Genomic DNA, 8,437 nt, shown 5'->3' on the forward strand with positions numbered 1-8,437 from the left:
TCAAACTATTCATTAGGGTTTTTTGTTTTTTTTTTTTTTGTTTTTTTTTTTGCGAAGTTATCGTTTTCTAGGTACTTGAAAACACATGACAAAATGTAAATGCTTAGTTTCATTTTTAAATAGAATGAAACCAAACATGTTAAATTATTATATCAAATGGTTTTATTGTACAAGGTACATTAGAATGGAGGATTTTATCTTAATTACATCGATACTACTTGTTTTTATTTGTTTTGATTTAATAGAATGGGCTGCAATATATTTGAAAACTGTTCCATCAGGTCCTTGGACATTTACAATGTACAGGTTGTAGAATACCTTGTTGCAAAGTCCATGGAATACTAAAACACATCACTTCTGTAAATCAAATCGGACATTTCCATAGCTTACTTGCAATAAATGTTCCATGTCTGCATTTGGATATCTAGTAATATTATGCATGCATCATAGCATCACACCTGAATAACTTGCATGTAGTTTAATTTATTATGAGTAAGTATTGTGTTGAAAATACCACAGCTGGGTTTGTAGCTGATTCTTATACCATTTCTGAGGAGCTCTCAGCTTTGTGTTATAGCTATCTACCTCTCTGCTACCTCCACACTACATTGGCGGTACACTGCAGTCACCCTTAAGATGGTCCCTTTCTGCTCTGTCCATGTCTACAGGGATGTCACTGGACATTCAAATGTTTCGATGTTTATGAACCTGTTTTTAAGGCATTCGACTGTGTCAAGCAACACTATTTCGTTTGCTATCAGCAGATGCAATGAAGTGCTAATCCTGGACATCAGCGTGACTTTGGAACTGAAATCGTTATGTGCCATCTGTTGGTTGAAACAGCTAATGAGAACAACAGCATCCACGAACAGGCATGAAATGACAAGCTTTTCTGATGCAACATTCTGGTAGAAAAAAAAAAGGAAAATATTGTCTCATAAGATATGTTTAGGCCTAGGAACTTTATTCACTAATGAATCTAATGTTTATGTAGCCTGCACACATGTATAGCTCAAAGGGGAGATCAACCATCTGTATATGGCCAACTGCATCATTCTGCATGTAAACACAAAATCACTGTACACTCTTCTCATTCAGAGCCTTCCTTGCCTCTGTCCAGACTACTATTGCACTTTAAAAAGTTTGTTGTACAACTTTCTGAACTGGTCCTAAAAGTAAATGGCTTGGCTGATCCTCGGCTCCTTCCCAGCCGAGTGTTCTTGCATTTAGTGCAGGAACTTGCAGGGAATCTGGGTATTTGTATTATTTAAACACATAATAAAATCATCAAAGCGCAGCAGTGAATTGCCGTTTGGCAGCTGGGAACCTCTTCCCATAATCCATTGGCTCTCGGCAACCAAGCGAAGGACCTGCTAAACGACTAATGGGACCATGTGACTGGTCTTGAGCGGAGGCTCTGAACAACAGATTGAATTCCACATAAAAACAATCTATACTAGAAATTAAAGCTATTCCTGTCACACGACGCACATATGCTAGTAATTCTGCTTGGAAAAATGAAGCCTCTTTGAATGTTAGTAAATGTTAGTAAATGGCTAATGGGCTAAAAGCACTCAGTGTGGCTTGCTGGAAGTGTAGGCTGGTGACAGCACCCAGCTCCCAGCTGCCTTTATCCTCCCATAGGCACTGAGAGCTGCAATAAATCCTGCACTAGATTACATGTCTGTGTTGTAGTTTGGTTTCCACAGTAGCTCTTACAATTAAGCATCATCAGTTTGCTGTTGACCTTTGTTAATTGCATATAAGAAATTGGAGGGCACTTTGTCTACCAAGGGAGTACAAAGAGGTTTTAATATAATACACGCACTTGTTCACATGATCATATATATATATATATATATATATATATATGTGTGTGTGTGTGTGTGTGTGCGCGCGATGTATTTGTATCATGTTTGATATTCCTGGGGAACTGCCCCATTCTATTTACATCACTTTCTAGTTGTCTGCCTTCTCCTCAAGGAGCTGCACTGTGGTACATTGCAGGTGCCCTGTATGAATAAATGTCTCTTTCTCTTCTTGGCCCAGTGGGACTTTAGAAGCCGTTTGGCTGCATCCTGTGATAAGCCTAAACTTTTTTGGCTTTTTTTTTCTCCTCAGGACAAAGGCTCCATTCTCCCTTCTGTGTTGCGCTTCTTTATCGCCTGCCTCAGGCCACAGTGTAACAGACCCTTCCACCCTCCTTTACTCCGCAGCAGTGGAAGGAACATATTAAATTTGCATGGCATCAGTCACTTCATTGAGTGCACAGCAGGCTTCTCACTGGGTCATTCATTTATGTGCATGGTCTGGACACAGAGCTCAGACAAAGCTAGGTAGGGAAAACACAAGGAACTTGTACCTCTCAAGTTTTGTTGGCTATGTCATGTTGTTTTGGACCCCTAATTTGCAGGAACAATAGTAAAAGAGGGATTAGGACTTTTATGCGGTTTCACAAAATGACAGGCATCTGAGAACAATTTCTAAACCTCTTGGTCTCGATCTTCAGTGTGGTATTAGGTTTGTCTCGGTATCGTTATGTACAACATGAATGACATGCTGTGGTCTTTATGAATGTCTTTTAAACACATAATACCCATTATTATGCACAGGAGTCCCAGATTTCTACTTATTGTCACTAATATAAAATCTTAGTTATTAACCAACTGTATTGTAAATCTTGGTCCTTTACTTTGGAAGTGTTTAAGATGTGTATTCTTTCTACCTCCCTCTTTCTCTACTCGCTACTGAAATGTTGGAATAGAATAAATAAAGAATAAAATCCTTAAATGTTTTCATTGTTCTATTGCTTCAACTGCTTTTCTGTTTATTTGTTTTAACCTTTTTGAAAGCTTACATTTCTGAATGTACATGGAAAAGTCATTTTATACTTCATATTACTTTTTACACTTCAATAATGTTATTTATCTAGCAGATGACAGGTAAAGATTTAGCTTTCTGTATGCCATACTATTTACAATAAATGCTCAAAAATAATTTTCCTTTATTCATGGCTTGAATTTTGTCATTTTTCCATGAAGAATCTGAAGAACAGATCTTGGTCCAGTATCTATAGCTCTATTTGTTTAAAGCTTCCTCAATGCATGCTTATCTTGTTTATATCAGTGAACTTACATTTATGGCATTTAGCTGACACTTTTATCCAAAGCAACTTACAATTATGATTGTGTACAACTTGAGGGTTAAGGGCCTTGCTGAGGGGCCCAACAGTGGCAACGTGGCAGGGCTTGAACCATCAGATTACATGTCAAGTACCTTAACCACTGATCTAGCACTGCCCACATCAGTGAACAAATCATCAATGAGCATGGAAGTTCTCTGACTCATGGTTAAACTTTACAGCACTAGGCATTTTAAGTTCTTTGCAAATATTTGATTAGTTGCAAAGCAAAATTTGGCCTTCTAATATGATATTTCCTAACCTAGACAGAATTCCACTGTAGCCAAATGTAGGCCCAGCTCTTTGGTCTGGTAATCAGAGGACATGTGTGCCAACATGAAACCTGGCTTCAAAGCTGCACATGGTTGTTGTTTTTGCTCCAAACAGTGTCAGAAGTATGATATAGTGAGTCTGATATACTGATATAGTGAGCCCATCAAGTGCACATAGTTAAAAGCAACCATTCCTGTTATGAAGGCATGGTGCGAAGTCCCATGTGATCACCATAGTGAGTGACAAGGGATGAATGAGGATACGCTTTGTCACTCAGGAGAGTAAATGTTTATCTTGGCTTCTGTACCAGAGAGCTGGCTCTTTGGTCTGGTGGTCAGAGAACATGTTTGTCCCTGAGATGACTTGGGTTCAAAGTCACCCACTATATCCTTAAATACATTCAAGAGGAATTCTTATACACTCTTATTTACTTTTAGCCTTCACAGTAATGGTCAGATTGCTAAAGGTTTTTTATATTTACTTTGAGTGCACTGCTGATTGACAGTGGTTTGCTTGCCCAGTGATATTTAGCTGGGTAACATCTAATCACTCAGCAAGCTTTGATAGATTTTTCAAAACATATTTTTAATCTGGAAAGCACTAAAAATATTGCACCCTGTAGAACCACCAGTCATTGCATCAAGTGTTTAAGGAGAATTCTAGTTAGTCAGACTCACCCAAATATCAGCTTAGGAAATAAGGCCAGTTGCACATAACAGAGCTGGAATTTGATCCCAGGGACAGGACATACAGTGGTTTAACAAGGTGTGATGCTCACTGCCCAAGGCAAACCTACCAATCATGGTTTGTATTTCTGCTATTTTTTTCCATTGTAAGTTGTGGACAGCTCCCACCTGCTATAGAACTCTAACATGCAGTTCCCACCCTGAGAGAATGTGGGCTGGCACACAATTCTGTGACTCATGTACTCAGTCACCACACATTTCTTAAATGCCACTCATGCACCATAGGAGAACTGAATGCCTTTCTGGAGAAGAGCACTACCTGTTCACATGTGACTGCACATATGCCCTCATACTGTTATCCTTGCTCTCTATTTACAGACACAGAAACATGTGACATTTGGCAGACACTCTTATCCAGAGCAACATACATATTTATAAGAACTAAGCAATCTGTCAAGAGGAAAAGGTACTTGCAAATAAACATATAGGAGTGTTTACTTCAACTGTGATGATTGCCACATATTTTTTTTTTTTTACTTTTTAAAAAATTTCAAATGGAATTTTAAGCAATTCCTTCAGTTAGATGTACACAGTGCAACGACCTCATCTTGTGGGCGGGCTCTCTCTATCTATGTATAAAACTGTTCAGCTCAAGCCCTGCTGTGTCCTGCAGAGGCTTGGAAAGTATCCCCTGCATACTTGTCCTCTGTTCTTGGGCCATGCCACTCCGGGCATCAACCTTCTCCTCTCCATGGTTTGTGTCCTGCCAACCAGCCAACCGGGTGGGGGGCAAGTTGTACCCCTTGGCTGGGTATTTCCAGAGCCCTTACTCACTCCTCACATGAGGCTGACATGGAGGTCTTGTTTCAAATTAAAATTAGGATGCGATCAGGAGAAACAGTTACTTAGGTCACCCTCACAACCACACAGACCACAGAGCAATACATATGCCGAAACCACTGTCACATGAACAAGATGTGGGAACAGAAGAGCTGATTATGATTGTATTAGTCACATGCTGCAAACAAAACCTTACATTGTGTGTACATCAAGGATGCAGCTAACTGCGGTGTTAGCTGTGTGGTACTAATGATATCACTTTCTCCTGTGACATGACATACAATTCTTCTTCCAAAATGAAATGTTTATTGGGTACATTCAAATGGATAAAAGGTTGCACCTTATATAGGAATTTTCTTGATTTAACTTCTATACTCATTTCATTACAAAAATGGTGTAAAATATATAACTGAGTGTGTATGTTTATATGTATATTGCTTAGTTTACTACTGTGACCATATAGCAGTTGAAAATCTTATTTCTCTTAACTTATTATTTACAGAGTATCCTTTTACTTTTAAATAGTGTGTAGAGCTAATAATAATGTCAGTGTAGCTCTAATATATTTATTGCTTCACACACATGTTGTGAAGGTGTAAAAGATACGTGCGAGGTTGAATTACCTTGTAAATATGTCACTGCCCTCTGTGGCTGAGCATCATGGCTATGTGACGTTTGAAGGTATTGAGGGACAAGTAAGGAGTTCACTGATAAAGCAGCACAACATAAAGATGTATTGATTTTTTAAAAGCCACAGTCATGGTTTTATAATGCCTTTTATACCCCCATTAAATTGTTAATGATCAAAGCCTTTAAGTGCATTATTTGAGGACTTCTCCCAAGTAATAAGTCTACAACAGAGTTATAAACAACGCAAACGTGAACAAACATTTCACTTTTAAAAGTGGGTTCTGGCATTGCCGCACAGGAGTTTTTGCGATCAGTGGTGTAAGGCCTGGAGTTCGTCCTTCTTTTTGTTCTGGAGCTGTTGCCCAGAGCTTCTCTGCTCACGGCACTGGGGCCGTGGGGCTGATCTGTTCCTGAAGGCCGCTTCAATGTAAACATGGTGCGTATATTTCTGCGATTATGGGGACATACGCCTCATGTACACAATAGCGGAACAGCAGTGACGTGCGTTAGGGGTGGAACTGTTAGTGTTTGCTGTTCCTAGTAGAGTCATTTGTTTCAGCCGGCGAAGGTCTCTGTTTCCCGACTGCTGGCAGGACCAGATTAAGAGGTGCACACGGGATGGATGAATTCCGGCTGAATGAAAGATTGGCGGCCATGCCAGCTTTTTCCCCAGTTTAGACCTTAGGCTGTCAGAGTGATGAACCAGGAGGAAATATTATTCCTTTGTTCAGCATTCAGGCTTTGTAGAATCTCTCCCTGTCTCCATTTCTTTGACATTAAAACTGTTTATTAAAAAAAATCACAACATACATCAAAATATTCGAACGTTCTTTAGCCATGCATTTGTGTATGCATTTCATAAAGCATTCCTGCCTATGCATTAAACCATTTATTTGCATGATACTATTCAGCATTAAAGCGAGAGTAGTTGAGGGGGATTGAAAGGCAGGGGAGAATAGCAGAGAAGCAGACGATTCAGGAGGTGTCGGTTGCCACCAACATTGTGACAAGTGTGCAACAACTTCGCGACCTTGTTTACAGCTGGAGAGCAGCATGCCCTTAGGACAGCCTGGCCCACGTCGGGACCAGGTCAAGGGGTAGGTCGTGCCAGATGAAATACTTCATACGGCGTTAGATTGCCTGCTTTGACACACACACAGGCCCAGAGGTTAGGTCACTAAATAGATATTGATCCAAGTAGCCACTACCCAAGGAGCTGTTGTGTGGGATGTCTGACAAAGATAAAAATAAAGGATTGGAAAGGTGGTTTTGTTCTTGTTCTCTTTTTTTTTTTTTTTTTTTACACTTGCTCGACTTGACCCTTAGATGCAGTGTGAGAGCAACAGGCACTGGGCTGCTGTTGTATCAGAAGGGAAGCAGAATCGATAACAGGCACCTTCGTGTAAGAAACGACGCACTCCTATTATCAGCAGTCTGATTATTAATTAGGCCATCATAACTAATTCATAAAGCACATATATAAAACATCAGTAAGTGATACTTAAATAGAAATATAAAGATGTCATTAAGTTTGACCGGTTTGTGTGCTTCTTGTTTTAAGTACTCCAAAAATGACTGCAGATGCTAGCAAATCTCTTATGTACAAACTATATGGACTAAAGGATTGGGACACACCTCTTAATCATTGAATTCAAGTGTTTCATTCAGCCCTATTGACACAGGTGTATAAAATTAAGCACCTAGCCATGCAGTCTACCTTTACAAACATTTTTGAAAGAATGGGTCATTCTAAAAGGCTCACTGAATTTTAACATGGCACTGTAATAGGATACTACCACTGCAACAAGTCAGATTGTGAAATTTCTTTCCTTCCTAGATATTCTATGATCAACTATGAGTGGTGTTATTGAAAAGTGGAAGCATTTAGGAACAGCAACTCACCCATGAAGCGACAGATCACGTAAAGTTACAGAGCAGGATTGCCGAGTGCTGAGGTGCATAGTGCGTAAAAGTCGTCAACTCTGCTGACTCAGTAACTGCAGAGCGCCAAACCTCCTCTGGCATTAAAATCAGCACAAAAACTGCACTGGGAGTTTCATGGTATGGACTTCCGTGGCCGAGAAGCTGCATGCAAGCCTTACATAACAAATCACAATGCCAAACATCGGATGGAGTGGTGTAAAGCACGCCGGCACTGGACTCTGGAGCCATGGAAAGTGTTCTGTGGATTAATGAATCATGCTTCTCTATCTGCCAGTCTGATGGATGAGTCTGGTTTTGGTGAATGCCAAGAGAATATTACCTCCTTAGCTGCACTTTACCAATTCTAAGGTTTGGTGGAGGAGGGATAGTGCTATGGAGTTGTTTTTTTAAGACCCTTAGTTCCAGTAAAGGGAAATCTTATTTCTTTAGCATACCAAAACATTTTGGACAGTTGTAGCCTTAAAACTTTGTGGCAACAGTTTGGGGAAGGCCCATTTCTGTTCCATCCTGACTGCTTCAGTGCACAAAGCAAGGACCATGAGCATTGACCTCAACCCAGTCGAATAGCTTTGGGATGAACTGGAATGGAGATTGTGATCCAGGCCCTCACAAATGCTATCCTGGATGAATGGACAAAGGTTCTCACAGACACACACTGAAATCTTGTAGAAAGCCTTCACCGAAGAGTAGAAGCTGTTGTAGCTGCAAAGGGGGTGCGAACTCCTTGTTAATATCTATATATTTAGACTGGGATGTCATAACAGATCATGTAGGTGTGTAGGTGTCCCAACACTTTTCTCCATATAGTGTTTGTTAAGGTAAGTGATAAGTATCTGAATGTTTAACTAAGCATGCAGATACATTTGTTAATCAAGATTATTAC

The sequence above is a fragment of the Electrophorus electricus genome, chromosome 3 (assembly GCF_013358815.1).
Source record: "Electrophorus electricus isolate fEleEle1 chromosome 3, fEleEle1.pri, whole genome shotgun sequence".
Lineage (NCBI taxonomy): Eukaryota > Metazoa > Chordata > Actinopteri > Gymnotiformes > Gymnotidae > Electrophorus > Electrophorus electricus.